Source organism: Kogia breviceps, chromosome 19 (genome assembly GCF_026419965.1).
Source record: "Kogia breviceps isolate mKogBre1 chromosome 19, mKogBre1 haplotype 1, whole genome shotgun sequence".
Taxonomy (NCBI): domain Eukaryota; kingdom Metazoa; phylum Chordata; class Mammalia; order Artiodactyla; family Physeteridae; genus Kogia; species Kogia breviceps.
Genome location: NC_081328.1, coordinates 55,240,562 through 55,258,064, shown reverse-complemented (window position 1 = coordinate 55,258,064; position 17,503 = coordinate 55,240,562).

Here is a 17,503-nt window from a genome sequence, read left to right as displayed (position 1 = left end):
GCGCCTGCGCGTCCGGAGCCTGTGCTCCGCAGCGGGAGAGGCCACAGCAGTGAGAGGCCCGCGTACCGCAAAAAAAAAATAAAATAAAATAAAAAAATAAAGCTGCCCTTTGGGGATCTGGCAGTCTTGATAAATTAAGGGACAGGGTGCTTGATGACCCAAAATAATAGGATCTGATGCCAGTGGAAGGTGTATTTTGCCTCGGTTAAGCTCAACTCTGCAATAAAACCTATAAAGATTTCTGGTTTTTAGAGAAGTGATTAAAGGTTCAATATAGGAGCAAAATGAAATTTGAATAATGTGGGCTAAAAAATAGATGCCTGTGTGTGTGTGTGTGTGTGTGTGTGTGTGTGTGTGTGTGTGTGTGTAAGAGAGAGGCAGTATTGGATAGGAGAGGAAGTTCACAACTTATATACAGGTTGGCCCCCAAAGCTACATCACTATCTGTTTTTCTCACTTAGTCTAGGTAAACTTGGCTCCTAAATCTTTTAATTAAAGTCCATCTTGCATTTTTTAAATGAAAGGTGGACCCAACTCAATTATACACATACAGGTGATATACTTGGAGGGTTATGTGAAATACACCAAGCGGAGCAAATGTGCCTTCCTGTGAGAGATACTCTGTTTTGTTTTGTTCTTCTTTCCTCTTTTTGGTGTTGGTTGACTCAACTTCCTTTAGCCCTGATCTCTGCGTTGATGGATCATTAGAAACTTGAAAGGATCTACACAAATATGAAAGTGCCCACCCATTTGTGTTCCTTGGAGTTGCAACCGTTTTGTGCATAGATCAAATGTTACTATTGCTCATGTTTTAAAAAATGAAAAAAAGTGAGATATGGAAGATTGCAACTTGAAGTCTCAATATTAACTGGGCAAAGGACGCTCAGAAGGGGCGGCTATCCTGGGTCTTACATTCGAGACGTGGTCTTGATGCCAGAGGTACTGGCTGAGAGCCTTTCTGAAGCCCAAGCGTGGGTCTCGTTAACGCGTGGTTCACACACCTGAATGGCTAAACCTGGGAATTGTGAGGGTTTACTCCCCTGCGCTGAGATGTACAAAATACAACTGCGCTTACCTTGTATGTGAAACTGATACAGAGCTGATGAGTTGGAGAAGAATTCCCCTGCTTTCCAGAATCAGATCTGTCTTCTGTTACTTTGCTTAAAGTATGCAGCTGTTCGGGAGAATTAGTGTCGCTTCCTTTCACATTAATAGCAGAAAAACTAACTTTCCACTGTATTTAATAACAATGTCAGTCTCCTTTAGAGTACTAGGAATCTTTGCCATCCCCTTTTTATGGAAAAAAAAATATCACATACGATTCCTTACTTCTAAGCTTCTCGAGGAAAATTTTCCTAATTTGTTTCACTGCGATTCAAATTTCACCGATCTAAAAAAGAGTACAGGATAATTGACTCAGCGATGTACTAAAATGTCCATATCTTCAACCTTTTATGGAAGATGGGTATCTGTTGTACAATCTCTAACATGAAGATACTTTTTCCACGTTCCTTCCAGCTCTGGAGAAATTCTATCAAATTTCTAAGTCTTATGCTAAACCTTTACTAGGGTTTCACCTGATAAGATTACCTGAAGCCCGTTAAGAAGTAAACTCACCTTTCTCTCTTTTTTCAGATTAATTATTCTATTGCTAGTATTGCAGGCTAGGAATAAAGTGGTTTTATTCCTTTAGTCTGGCAAAGTGGAAAGTTTTAAAATAGTGATGTTGATACCTCAAAAAGAGGAACTCTAAAGTGATCTAGTCTTGGAAATTATCATTGGTTAATTGAAAATTGGAAGGTACTGTGTTTGGTCACTTGTCCTTGTAGAGTCACAGCCAATGAAGCAGATGAAAAAAAAACTATCTGGCTTCATAGTAATTGTACTTCATTCATAAAAAGAAATTGTGCCCTGAGATTTAATTGAGTGGTTCCAGGGCCATGCCAGCAGAAAGTCAGCTGGTCGGGCTCCTATGTAAACATGATGACATGTTGAGGGCAGTGTTTACTTTTTTCTAATTAAAGCAAATTAGAAATTCCGTTGTATTTCTGCATTGCATTCCGACAGCAGCATGCCCCGGGAATTGCTCATGGCCCTTCTAGAGTAAGTCTTTCCTTCATTCAACTTTCATTTGTTCCTTTAAGTTTTGGGGGTTTTTTTTTGTTTTTTTGTTTTTTGTTTTTTGTTTTGCGCTACGCGGGCCTCTCACTGCTGTGGCCTCTCCGGCTGCAGAGCACAGGCTCCGGTCGCGCAGGCTCAGCGGCCACGGCTCACGGGCCCAGCCGCTCCGCGGCACGTGGGATCCTCCCGGACCGGGGCACGAACCCGCGTCCCCTGCATCGGCAGGCGGACTCTCAACCACTGCACCACCAGCGAAGCCCTGTTCCTTTAAGTTTTAAATTCATTCCAGGCACTAAGTGTTTATGCCGGCTTGAGACCTTGGTTTTTCAGGATCATGTCAAAACAAGACTGGAGGATGCAGCGGAATTCAGACCAACCGCGCGTGATGACGTTACATGGCTCCGGCCTGACGCCGTCTCTCTTTGGGCGGACACTCTTGTTTTCGTCTCCTTTTTCGGTTCTATCAGTTTCTATAACGCTGAGGCAAACCTCCAGTTGACAGCAAGAGATCATTTGTAGGGACCCACACTATTAAACAGAAACAACTAAGATATATATATATCAACTGCACAGCAAACATGGGTACTTTTCGTACATGGTAATAGGCTCTTTTGAGTTTTAATTCGACACAGGGCTATAAAACCTATGAGGATTTTGTTTTTCATTAATGATACCCTTATCATATTTTTAAACCAGGAAACAGGTATGTCTGACTTTTGATGTTTTAAGATAAGGAATGACCATCATGCATTTATATCATAGCTGTAAGTTTTCAAAATTCAGTTCCACTTCATTAAAATCCTGTTTAATGAGCAGCATATTGAAAACCAAATGTAATATGTGGAGCTCACTAAACCATTGTTCATTTCTGAAATCATGGCCACATTTTATCGTCTTGACATTTTTCTAACTTACAATTTCAAGGTTAAGTTTTAAGTCCCAGAAGTCTTCTTTCAAGGAAGGTTATTCTTAGGGGATCTCCACCCCAGAGTTGCTGACACAAGGTTCAGATAAAGTCACCATGAGGTTTAGAAAAGCATTTACATGATTTCATATTCCATTGAATTGATACTGAACTCTGGATCTTAATGAGCTTGTTTCCGGAGTCACTGTCACGTTCACGAGGGGGAATGAAGGACACCTCTAATGAATGAACACAGAGAAAACCACGATGCGTTCTGAGGCTTTCTAAAGTAAAAAGAAATGATCAGGTCTGTGACTATAGCAAGAACTTCATGTTTTTGGTAACCATGGTATACTAAGAAAGTGGAGGTCATGTGTTTCTCTGATGTTTGTAATTGCCAGTATCTCCCAGAACATTTGAAGCACAAATCATATATTAAAAACAAAAAATGGATGTCAGCTCTAGCTTAATATGTGTAGGAGCGATTCCAAGACCCTTTCTCTCTCCTAGCAGGCCACTTTTTTGTATCTCAGCTTGTGCATTGGAGAGAGCAATGGGAATAATAAAAGGAGATAAAGTTTTGCTCGACTAGATGTCAAAGTGTTGTAACTTTTGAGTCGTCCTTGGAGAGAATAGTGGCAGGGAGAGAGACGGAATGGGATTTTGAGGACTTCAGTCTCTTCGTTGTTCTCGGTTTTGTCCTGCATGTCAAAGACAGTCAAGAATTGGCGGTAAATAAAATTCAGTCTCAAGGAAAGATACCCCACCCCTCCCCCAAGTCCCCAGCCCACCTGTTCACGCAGTCATGGAATTTCTCCTTTGCCTAAACTGAGCTGTATATAGTCAGATATCTATCAAGTGGGGGAGGGGATTGTGAAATAACAAGAGCACTTGGTTAAAGGGTCTGACTTAAAAGAAAAGTGCCCAGATGAGTTTACCGAATCGGGGTCAGTTAAGCCTCCCCTGACACCATCCATTAGTAATATTTTCCATATGCACTAAGTAAAACAATGGAAACTCCATCACGTCTGGTTGAGCCTCCAATACCTATGCAGAGGCTGTAATAGTTTTTGAAATCTTGATAGGAAACAGCACCGTGGCACTCCACGGTAGATAGTTAGCGAGCAAGGAAGGCGCACTTGTTCCAAAACAACGAAGACTTGCTTATTCCTGTCCCCTTCGACGCCTCCCTCTGGTTCATATTGCTAGGTCATTTCATCGTGATCCAAAGGGAACTGGGGGTTATTTTCCTCCCCTCTCTCTTCCCCTATCTTTAGAGCCATCGGCAGCAAGCCTCCAGAAAAACTATCATGTGTGTCTTGTGGGCACCACATTTTCCCACTGAAAAGTTTTGGTTGGCTGGGTGCCTTTCTTTGAAGGTAGAAAAAAGAGCTTTGGACCAGACTGATAATTCCAAGAAATATTTGCTGCCTTAAAAGTCTTGTTATCGCCTTGCACTTTCTGTAAGTACTTCAGAGGTTTACAAAGAGGACGTTGACTATACTTGAATATCCCTAAACCACTTCCTTGATGTTAACATTGAATAAAGATGTCATAAAAAGCCCAAAGTGTACCCATTGCTCTCCGAAGAGGATCAATACATAGACTTCTCATAGGCTATCGGAGCTGTAGCTCAAGGAGGGCAGGGTCCATGCCTACCTTCTTCACTTTTCGCATCTCCGGCACTCAGCAAGCCCCGGCAAGACCTGAGTTTTCTGAAAACAACTGCATTTGCAGGTTTTAGTGTTAATTGAGCCAATGTATATCATATTTGCCAATGGGAAAGATACAGGAGTAGGAATAGAAAGTCCTATAGTGCTAATCCTAAATGAGTGATATTTAACACTAATAACAACAGCAGCAGTAACAACAACAACAATAATAATAAACATTTACTGGGGAGGTGCTCTGTACCAGGCTCTGTTCCAATCATTTTACGTGTATTAACTCATTTTGTACTCCTAATACCGTTGTAGAGTAGGTACTCTAACTGCCAATTCCAGTTTTGGAAAGAGGAAACTGAGGTGTGCCCAAGTTAACCGTCTTGCCCTAGATCACATAGCTAGTAAGTGATGAAGACAAGATTTGAACCCAGAGCCTTTTCTCTTAAGTATTATGTCTTGCAACTAAAATAGTTGTGTTTTGCTAGGCAAGTCTCTTGGTACCTTTGTTGCCATTGTTATAAGATTAGCATAATGATTCCTACCCCAGAGGAGTCGTAGAGATGGGAACCCTCAGGTGGGCGCGTTTGGGTGTATTTTCCATCGTGAGCGTATGTGAGATAGTTTACTGTTCTCCTCAGATGCTCAAGGACGCGGGGGTCAAGACAGACATGATTGAGATCTCTTTTTACCACAGTTGAAACTCCGGGAGCACGGGGGACAAGTAATAACCTTCAAAGCAATTGAGGCCACTTTGTGGCCTCAACTCTCGGAACAAAGTAACATATAGTGAGATGTTTCTGTTTGTAAAAAATATCCTTCCACACTCAGTTTTTTTTTTTTTAGATGTTGGGGGTAGGAGTTTTATTAATTAATTTATTTTGTCTGTGTTGGGTCTTCGTTTCTGTGCGAGGGCTTTCTCTAGTTGCGGCAAGCGGGGGCCACTCTTCATCGCAGTGCGCGGGCCTTTCGCTGTCGCGGCCTCTCTTGTTGCGGAGCACAGGCTCCGTAGTTGCAGCTCACGGTCCTAGTTGCTCCGCGGCACGTGGGATCCTCCCGGACCGGGACTCAAACCCGCGTCCCCTGCATCGGCAGGCGGACTCTCAACCACTGCGCCACCAGGGAAGCCCCACGCTCAGTTTTTATTCTTAGGTTCCATCTAGGCCAGTGATTTTCCATTTCCTTCTTAGAAAGATTTTTTTTTAGGGAACACACACACTCGCCCTCACACACGTGCGCACACTCCCGTGTACACGCGTGTACATTCACATGCACACAGCCACACTCACAGGCACCTACGCCCACAGGTTCACCCACATGAGTTGTGACATGTGCCTGCCTGCTTATTGCTGGCAGACGCTGGTAGAGCTTGTTACCTCTGAAGGCGGCCCAAGGGTCCCAGGTGGCTAAGGAGAATATGCCATAGCTTTATCTTCCGAGACCTTCGGCTAGTTTTCTTTCTCCCCTCCCCCAACCCTTAGCAAAAGAGAAAAAGAAGAATATTAACTAGTACAGTTTCAGCAATCAACAGGGACGTACCCTGAAATCACATACGTCTGAGCATAATCGAGGTGACAGCATTTAAGGACCGTACTGATGTTCTTGCCACACTTGTACTGATGAACTTCTGTGCACATTTTACTAGTGAGTTATTTAGATGATGTAGTACCAGTTTGGAGGGGTGTGTGTGTGTGTGTATGTGTGTTATGTGTGTGTTCTAACCCACTTTGAACCCCTTAAATTGTGGGTGAGTCTGTCGTACAGATAGGTTAAGTCACGTAATTTACCCAAAGTATTAAATTAGCTTCACATCAAACATTAAGCATGCAACTAGGGACAGACTGATCCCAGAAATTCCTCTGTGACCATGGATTTTAAACACACTCACCACAGTACAGGTATCGGGCCTGACTTCTTTCCCCCTGAAATTAGCAAGCAAGAACACAGGACTTTCTCCTCCATGGGGACCGGAGACTTTCAGGTTTCTGTGACCTTTATCATGTCTCCTGACTGTCTGTCCATTGGCTTTTCCTGGAATATCTGGCTTTTTTCTTCTCTGGACCGGCTGTCTCATACAGCATGTCCTGAATCAGTTGTGTGTGTGTGTGTGTGTGTGTGTGTGTGTGTGTGTGTGTGTCAGGGAGTTGGACAGAATCTTCACTGTCAAATGATCACGTCTTCTTTCTTTGGTACTGAGAAAAATCAAAGTTTAGGATGACAGATTTTCCTTTACCAAATAAATTTGATTTCTAATCAAAGCCACACCTTTCCAAAATCCAAGCTTGTGTGTGTGTGTTTGTGCATGTCTCTGTGTGTGTTTGTGTGTGTGTGTGTCTGTGTAAGAAGTCATGTGTTGTGAATAGGCATCTGGAGATTAAGGTAAAGGTGACAATTAGTAATTCACTTCCATGGTGGGTGTCCTTTCATCCTGGTTGACCTTCAAGGCTTTTGCTTCTGCTTTCCAAAGACTTCCTTTACCTTTGATGCCAACGAACAGGTCCTCCCAGAACTTAACCTTTAGCATCAGGTTCTCAGCTGCCCCCAGTATATTCTGACCACATACAAGCTTAATAAAAATGCAAATGGCGTTTCTTGGAGTTGGGAGGGACGTGGAGTAGCAAAGAGAGAGTGAGCTCTGGGCTTCGAATCAAGGGTTCTGCCCTACTTTGCACATCTGTGTTCGTATTTGCAAGTCTTACAATGATTATAATCCTCAGCAAAATCAGAGGATGGGAAACTATGCCCTGACGATCAATTCTAGTTTTACCAACTTGCGAGTCTAAGTTCTCACTCAACATGTCCAGAGTGTGGGGTGTCTGGCTGGCCATCAGCTTTGCTGTGTACATCTGTGTGTGAGGCAGGTTGACATCTAGGAGATGGGGGTATATACCCACACAGGAGCAAACGCAGGGTCCGCTGAGATAAGCTAATCAAGCACGCAGCTAGAAACAGGCAGGTTGAGTGTGGTTAGCTTTGTGTAAATACACGTAATTCAGCCACTTCTCAGTCTTATTTAGCCATTAATTTCATAATTTTGTTTCTCATGCTCCCAGAAGTTCGTCATGAGGCTCAGGACACTGGGAAACGTACGTCCTACTAGGTAGACTCACAAAGATTTTTTTAAAAATTTATCTTATTGATAATTAATTTACAATATAGTGTTAGTTTGTGCTGTACAGCAAACTAATTCGGTTATGCATACATACATTCTTTTTCATATTCTTTTCCATGATGGTTTATCCCAGGATATTGAATACAGTTCCCTGTGCTGTACAGTAGAACTTTGTTGTTCATCCATCCTGTATATGATCATTTGCATCTGCCCACCCCAAACTCCCACTCCATCCCTCCCCCACCTCCCCTCCCCCTTGGCAACCACAAGTCTGTTCTCTATGTCTGTGAGTCTGTTTGTGTTTCATAGATAAGTTCATTTGTGTGATATTTTAGATTCCGCATATAAGTGATATCATATGATACTTGTCTTTCTCTGTCTGACTTACTTCACTTAGTTGATCATCTCTAGGTGCATCCATGTTGCTGCAAATGGCATGATTGCATTCTTTTTCTATGGCTGAGTAGTACTCCATTGTATACACGTACCACATCTTCTTTATCCATTCATCTGTCGATGGGCATTTAGGTTGCTTCCATGTCTTGGCTATTGTAAATAGTGCTGCAGTGAACACAGGGGTGCATGTATCATTTCAAATTATTAGACTCACAAATATTTACTTAGCACCAATTAAATGAATATCTAAAGTGTGAGAAATTAAATGCTTAAGAAATAAGTGAACAATATAAATACAGGGTCCCTTTCATCTAGTAACAGTTTCTTTGAGGTAGGAATGTATGAATATATGAATAATAATACATGCTAATAATACATGAATACTTGAAGTGCAAAATAATGCAAGAGGGAAGTGACAGTTGGCTACAAGAGCAGAAGAAAGGGGCGAAGGAGGGTTATAAGCAGGTGCCATACAAACCAAAAACGCCATCTTCAGAGAAGGGAGATTTCATCGTGAACCAGAGTGACCTGGGAGGGGCAGCGTCTGATCTAGATCTAGACAGCTTGGGAGTTATTTTCTAAAAAATTTTATTGGGGTATAATTGATTTACAGTGTTGTGTTAGTTTCAGGTGTACAGCAATGTGAATCTGTTATATTTACATATACGTATATCCAGTCTTTTTTAGAATCTTTTCCCGTGTAGGCCATTACAGAGTATTGAGTAGAGTTCCCTGTGCTGTACTGTAGGTCCCTATTAGTTATCTGTTTCATATATAGTAGTGTGTATATGTCAATATCATTCTCCCAATTTATCCCTCCCCCCCCTTAGCTAACCCCAGTAACCGTAAGTTTATTTTCTACATCTGTAACTCTGTTTCGGTTTTGTAGGTAAGTTCATTTGTAGCCTTTTTTAGATTCGATGGGGGTATATTTTTTATGTGGGAAGAGAGGAGAGATGGAATCCATGAAGCGTGAATGGCGTGAACGGTGCATTTGCAGAATCGAACGTTTCAAGGAAGTGAGGAGCGAAGGATAATGTTGGAAAGGCAGGCTGGCCCTGGGCTCCAGAGAGCTGTGCATGGTGGCCTTAGTCCTGTGGGCAGCGTGGCACTGCCCACATCTGGGGTGCAGAGAGTGGCGCTGTTCTCCAGGAAATGAAGGGACCGGAGGCCAGTGACTGCAGCAGAGTCTGGAGGAGGTGATAGTTATGGGAACTAGTGGCATATGAGCAGGCAGAGAGGGATGTGAATATATTTTGAAATTCAAATGCACATATGTCACATCCTATCAGGCCATCAAAACCGAACACACTTTTGCCTTAAGTTTCCAAATACCTCTTTTTTTTTCTTTCCTTGATCTTTCCTCCTTTAAAAAATGTAAGGGCATTAGAATAAGGTGAATATGGACAAAAGTAAGTGCAGATGCCACAGGTTGAAATCAGGATCAAGAGGATTTCAGTTCACAGACACTTGGTCCTTGCTAGGAACCAGGTCAGCTCAAGGGCAGGTTAAGACAGATAGGTGGGAACCTATGTGTCCAAGAGCAGAAATGAAAAACAAACCTAGGAGGCAATGACCAGCCACCTCAGTTTCATTTTTAACTCTTCTGCCCTTCCTCTTTTGTAAATATGCATTGTCTTTGTTAAAGGAGAATTGCTTCGCTCCTGCTTTAGAAAGTTCTAGAATATAAGCAGAAACTGAAGCTGTTAGACTAGAGGGCTGGATCTCAAGAAGCCAGACTCACTGGATTCCACCTTTAAGCCATCCTCAAAAGACCAGAATTTCACATTATAATAGAGAACTAACTGCCCGCTGAGTCAGTGCTACCCAGATTGGCTTGAATCCCAAACTAAAAAGATCCTAAAATCCCAATCCCAATTGCACAGTGACCAGGAAGGATGAGTCCAGCCCCAGAGGTGCCTGGCTCCCCACCCCCCCACCCCACCCCCCGTTAATAGGGTGACAATACGAGAGTGAGTTTTAAGCATCCACAATGTTCGGACCTTAGTAAATAACCAATAAGATTTTCACCAGGGTTAGATTTTTTAGACAACTTTTACAAACTTACATTTTGTGAAAGACACTGTGTTAATTATCTATCTGTTGTGTCACAAATTATCCCAATGTTTAGCTGCTTCAAACAACAAATATTTATTCTTTCACATTTCTGTCTATCAGAAATCCGGGCATGGGCTTGTTTGCTGTGTTTGGCTCAGAGTTGCTTGTGAAAATGGTGTCGGCAGGGGCTGCAGTCTTCTTCTGGCTTGACTTGGGGATGATCTACTTTCAGACTCGCTTCCGTGGCTGGTGGGCTGCTCAGGTCCTCTCCAGCTCTTGGCCAGAGATGTCCATTCCTTGCCACGTGGGTGGCTGTCCACCTGGCTGCTATCTTCTCCCAGAGTCATGAGGTTTCCAACAGAAAGAGGATGAGAGAGGGAGAGACAGCTAGACCGAGGCTACATTCGTTTTGTTACCTGGCCTTAGAAAAGATGTGCCACCATCTTTTGGGCCATATTCAGTTGTTAGATATGAGTCAGTAGGTCCAGCCCAGCCTCAGGGGAAGGGAATTACTCAAGGACCCAAATCCTGGGCGGAGAGTTTGAGCACAGACAGGATGAGATGGCCGAGGAAGAAACCCTCTGCACTCTCTGCTGTCTCAGCCAGCGGTCCATCGACACTAGCACCATCTGACCCCTTGAGGGCTTGATAGAAATGTAGACTCTCAGGTCCCATCCCACCCAGACCTACTGAATTTGAATCTGCATTTCACAGGGTCCAGAGTTTCCTTGTGTGCATCTCAGAGTCGGAAGGGTTGTAGTCTACAGGATCTTCACACATCGAATCTCAACCGAAACCAGCCTTAAACTGATTGTCACACGTGAGCATCCTTACCTCGGAGCAGACAGTGATAAGGTAATGAGATTCTGCTTTCTATGTTCTTCAGAGAAAAGCCTGAACAGCCTAATCCATGCTCTTAAAATGCACACACAGTCACTGTTTAATGGCTTAAAGATGAGGTCTGAACTTTTGTTGGCTATCAGACATAACAATGACCACATGGACGTCTCTGATTCCTGCGTGGCATTTATAGGGAAAGCCAGATCCTTTGAACTCAAGAAAAACCCCAAACCCATCATCCAGGCATCTTTCATTCCTGGAGATTATCAGAGTTTTCATTACAGGTTAAATTCTTTGTAACTTTTTCATGTGGAAACTATCCCATTACCTCCTGTTAGCTCTCCTCCTGCTGAGTACAAATGGAGTGTACGTTCTACTTCCTACAGCTGCTTTGGATTTTGTTACATTTTCCAGGTTTGAAAAAAAAAAAAAAAAAGTGCTGACAGAACGTGGCTTCATCTACAACTCTCAACTGATTTTAAGAGTATAAACAGAAATATGTTTCCTGATTGTATGTACCAGTGAAATCAAAATATTACCCCTACATCCAAAGATTCACTAGCCACTTTATTTTTAGAAACTTGGCACTAACAAGGAACAGAAAAATATGTTGGGGAAAGGTCATTACGACATAAAGACAGCAAATACGGCTAGACAAAAAGAAAAGAAGGACGCTTTTTGGTTTGCGCGATTTTCAATGAAAGATATTTGCTTTTTAAATGGAAAAGAAAACTTTCCATTCGCGTCTGGGCAGAAAGTCAGAATCAAATAGATATAATTGGAAAAGCTTACTAAATGATGGACTTAGGTTACATTTTCCCCCTAAATGATCCTTTTTGTTTTATTTTACATAATGGAGAAAAATCCTCTTAGATAAATATATCGGAAAGCACACCGTTCAAAAGTCACATTTTATTGTAACAAGATGAAGCGAATAAAGACTTAAATCTGAGCCACCAAGAGGTAAACAGTTCTGCTTGGTCTGCGCAATTGCACTCCGTAGGAAGAGGGCGTATCTCCCTTTGGGGTTTTCAGGTGTGAGGTTGTGAGTCATAAAATCACGAGCAGTTTTGGGCTCCTCCCGATTGGTAAAAGCCCTCAAGGTGTATTTTCTCAGCCCAACTAGACTGAGTACCTAAGGGTCCAGTAGAAAGGGACTGGGGGGCTGTATACACTGGGATTTTAGAGGCAGGGGGCTGGGTGGAGGCCAGGCTGTAAGGACCAGGTTAGGACCTGTTAACTGAGAGAAGGCAGATGAGCCAGTGAGAAGGAATTGCTGGATAGACGGATCCTGGCCACGGCAGCCCAAGGTCTGAGCTTCAAAGGACGGACGGAGCACCTGGGTTATAACCCAGCAAGTCACACCAGAAAGCCCACTCTGGATGGAGGAGCACAGCAGGGAGCTGTCTAGGTAGGTGGCAGGTGTTGCCGTGGGAAACGGGGCCTTATGTGGAGACTTCTATCTCATCTCAGGGAATTGACAAATCCAGGTCATGCGGGAGGCCCCACTGGAAGATTCAAGGTTTGGACTGGGATCCTCGGTCACAAAAGGCAAGTGGGAGTGTTGGATTCAATTAGTACAGACCCAAGGCAGAAGCTCAGCAGCGTGGCATGCACTAGGAAAGGGGCAGGGAATTCTGTGCGTTGGAGGAACTTTTAGAGAGACCCAGCTTATCCCTTCGGCACACGGCGTAGGTATTTGATTGATAAAGGAAACTCAGGGTAGGGACTCGGGACTTGGAAAGCTTAGGAGTCTAGCTGGCCATCCAGTTCGGGGCCTGAGAACTTGATATACTTTGCTCGCTTCGTCCACCTCCCTTGGGAAGGGTGGGTGCCTCTGGCCGAGTTGATAAGGTGGCATGTGAGCCCATCCGGATCCCGCCAGACTTGGGTTAGATGACATGAAGGAAAATGAAGATGACACGGACATCACGATATCCCTTCACTCTCGTCACTCCCCTTCCTTGAGTAACGTGCTTCCAATTGTGCATGTGATGCTGGGCCAGGTCAATTAGCTGGAGACATACTTACAGGTTTCTGTTGTTTCATTTCATGTGGTTTCTTGTGAGCAAGAGAGAAACTGCTGATCCTGGTAGCTCTATAATCAAGAGGACGCCCTTATTAGATCCCATTCTGGTAAATAGGAGCAGTATCTAATTTCCTTTGGAAGCAAGGCTTTCAAAGAGAAAGCGTATACCACCATGAAAGGCAATCTTGCCTGGAACCAATGTGTTTGAGTATTGAACTTTGGGTCACACTGAGTTTTTCCCAGCAATGATATTCGAATACATAATTACTCTGCTCTTCATGTGGTGTTGGTAGTGCAAAGAGCAAGTGTGTGCTTTGTATTTATTTTCCAGCTTGCCCATTTATTGTTCCCCAAGCCAAATGACGGGGCAAGTTTTATTCCACCACATTGAGAGATAGCTGCTCTTGCTTCAGGAACCTTTTTTATGCCTTTCCTTTTATTCCCGTCTGATCTTTTTTCTGATCCTTTGGTGGGTGACTGGGTACCTCCTGTTGGGCCATCTTGTTCCAGTAGCACACCTGCCATCGGGTCATATCCCAGTCTAGATATTTAACAACTGGTGTGGCTTAAGTACTCACCCGTTGGGATGGACATTGGCCATGTTTCTTGAGCAGAAAACTAAGGGGCCCACCGTGGGATCGTGGTAAGGTCAAGGCCCCAAAGAACAGAAAGTAGCAGGTGGGGTTCAGGGCAGCAGCTAAATGACCAACTGGTATGGAAGCATTTACATGTTTCAGTTATTCACATGTTCACACCGGTGCATACTGTTGGATTATCGGGACTGATACTGAGTGATCAAGATGGCGGAGCCGTAGGACATGAAACTCACCTCCTCCCACAAATACATCAAAACTACATCTCCCCGTGGCGGGATTCTCACAGAACACCTACTGAATGCTGGCAGGAGACCTCAGACTTCAGAAAAGGGATCGATGCTTACTTGGGAGAACACTGTTACAGAAACATTATGTTTTAAATTACAAACTCTGATAAGTAACAGCTCCTTGGGGGAAGAAGGAGAGTAGGTAGGAGGTCAGCTCATGTAAGTACTGGTTAAGAGTTGGGGTTTTAATTTGTGCCTGATAGGAAGCCAGTGGATAATTAGAATCTGAATTATGTTTGAAGAATGTTACTGTGGCCGACATGTGGGAGGCGTAACTAGAAACATGGAGGCCAGTTGGGGGTTTTGTTTTATTATATATTTTTTGAGGTCAGGTAAGAGGTGATGCGGTGAGGTTAGTGGGGCCCAGAAAGCTTGCATGGCTGGTTCCAGTTCATACTGTACAAGCTCGGTCCCAGTTCCCATGGGTCTCAACGCCTTGGTCAGTCAGTGTTGGCTGCGTTGTAAGTTTAGTGAATGTGGTGCATTCTCGCAGAAGACCTGTCACTTCCCCAAGCCTTACTTCTTCTGTCCTCTCACAATTGTCCCTTTGAACTGGGAAGATGTTAACATTGGCTGATTGGTCGCAAAATTGAAAGGGCGTGTAAATACCATGGTGCTTAAGAGAATAAACCCAGCTCTCATATCATTTAGGCTCCAAAGTAACGCTTTCATCTCTTTGTAAGAAAACTGTGAGTCATTGATGAGAAGATTTAAAACAAAGTGTGGATGGAGCCACCCAGAGGAAACAGTTTTTCTTCCAAAAGGCACGCAGATCAGACAGGCAGACGGCAGCTCCTGAGTTTACACGGGTTGCAGTTAGGTTCTGAAACCTGCTACACCAGGAGGTTACACATCCTTTCGTTGTGTAAGGTTCGGCAGTTACCACAACGTGCTGAATTGCGATACGTACCTTTCTCTAGGTATGCACCTCTGATCTGTTAATGCCTGATACCTAAGGTGACTTGTTGCGTGTTATGGGCCCTCCACCGTCATGTATCACACAGTGGCTGCCCATAAGCCACCTGTACCCCTCAGGTTGGTTTGGCCCACAGAGTGTTTCAGAAATTGCGAATAAGCCATTGTGTTCATTTTCTATCACCGGCTGACAGATTACGCTTAGAAGCTGAAGGCAGTGCAGACTTGTCGTCTCACAGTTCCCGGGGCTCAGGGGTCCACGTGTGGCTCAGTGGGGTCCTCTGCCTGCGGTCTCATCGGGCTGCAGTCAAGGAGTCGGCCGGTCATCCAGAGGCTTCAGTGGGGAAGAAACCACGTGCACGCTCATTCAGGCTTCTGGCAGGGTTCCTTTCTGTACGACCTAGAACCCAGGTTCCTGAGCTTCTGGCTCCATGGGCGTCTCCAGCATGGCCACGTCCTTTGTTAAGCCCACAAGGAGCGTCTCATCTCAGAGGGAGACCAGTCCATGTTCCAGGGCTTTTCACCTGATTAAACCAGGCCCACTCTCATCAGCCACTTTTCAGTTAACTCAGCATCAGCTGGTTTGGGACTTTGATTACATCTGAAAAATAGCATCACCTTTGTTCTGCTCTTCTGGGTAGAAGCGAGTCACGGGTTGCATCCACAGGCACGGAGGGGAATCACACAGAGCCGTGAACACAGGGCAGCGGGAATCGTGCAGGTTTCCCGGCAGGGTCAGCCGTCCACATCTACACGTTGGCATGAGTGGACATAAGAATCTAGATTTTTGGTTTCTTTTGAAAAAAAAAAAACCACAAAATATCTAGTAACACTGGAGCCACACTCCCACCTGGCAACAGGCAGCAGGAGTGGACGGTTCACAGCCGCTTTCACTCAAGACATGCCTGCCTGCGATTCTCTTGTTCCGTTTTCTACCCCTGTCTGTTTTCTTTACTCACCTGTGCTGCCTGCTTCATTCACCCTGGGACCATTGATGGTTACCGGTCCCACGGTAAACCTTGGCTAAAGTTATTTCAGTAAAACTCTTTCATTTATATTTGTGTTGCTTCTGCCTGTGTTTTGGGGAAGTCATAACAGTATTCCAGATGAAAGAGATATTGGAGATTACTTAACTTCTTTTACAGAAAAGGGGTAAAAAATGTCTAAAAAGCCTCTTTGGGAGGGCAAAAATGAAGAAGGTAAAAAAGGATAAGAAACACTGTTTTAGGAGAAGAAGAACAGACTAGCTTCATAATTTGCTGGGCCCAGCGCAGGACGAAAACATGGGGGGGGCCCCTGTTCAAAAAGTATGAAGAATTTCGAGATAGTGGCCATGGAGCATTAAACCAAGGACGGGGCCCCTCTCAGCAGGGGACCTGGTACAGCGACCCAGCTCACGTGCTGCGGAAGCCAGCCCTGGATGGAAGCATTGGGTGGCAGCTCCTGTGACTGTTCTGAGAGCTGTCACAGGAGATCTCATGCTTATGCATCCCCTGAGCCCAGTGCCACATAATCAGGGTGACAGCGGTCCATAGACTGGGGGAGGTTTGCTGAGTGGAGCCTGTGCTTCATAATTAGAAGCAAACTCTGGTAACGTCTGGCCAAAAAAAACACAAAACATGAAAGAGGTAGAGAAACTCAGTGATTCCTCCATTTTATCTGTTAATTCGGCCTCATTGTTAACCTCCCCCCGAAACATGCAAGTTTGTTTCTTGAAATTTCATTTCAGATCCTTTGAGATGCATGTGGGTAAAGTGAGGGAAAAAAATAATTTCTGGAGGAAAATGAAGAGAAATCAGCTTCCTCCATATCTGCCCCGCCCCGAGCTTCCGGTGCTGCCTGAGCTGGGGATTTGGGAGAGGAGGTGACCCCAGTGTGCCCCAGGGCTGACGCAGAGGCCCCGGTCACACGGCCCAGTGGTGCGGATGGTGAACGCAGCGCCTTCCCCTCTCATGCCAGCTCCCGAAATAACCCAGTGGGAACAGCCCCGCCGCTCCTCCCTCACGGCCTGCTCATCAAAGCCGCGATTAAGTCCAAGGCTGGGAAGCATGGCTGCAGAGCTGCTCGGGGCACTGCAACGCCAAGGGCGTGGAAGCCCTGCAGCTCGCCCTGGGGCTGGGGTGCAGCGCGAGGCCAGCTTCGCTCCAGGCACCTCCGCCCTCTCTCCGTGTCCCTGAACCTGCTGGGGCGGTGGCCAGCCGGGGTCCCGTAAGCCCAGCAGCGAACACTGTCCAACCGACACGCGCAAGACGTCCAACCCAGGCGAGGCCGGTCTCGGCTGGGGCTGCCTCGCTCCCGGGGGGCGGGGGGAGTTACTCCCACCGGCCCTGCCCGACGTTCATGGACATCAGGCCCCGGAAGAAGCTGCTTCTGCGTTTCTGATGGGGCAGTAGAGCAGCCACTAGTATCGCTGCGGATGTCACCTTACAGGTTGGATGAAAAGAACATGAAGTAGTCCTTGCCCCAGAACCGGAGACTTTTTAGTGGGATGGCAGGGAGGGGCCGAGACAGAGCAGGACGGGGAGGGCCAGTGCTGAGCTAGGACAGCCCGCCGGCCGGCCTGGCCCCCGCCTGCGCTTATGAT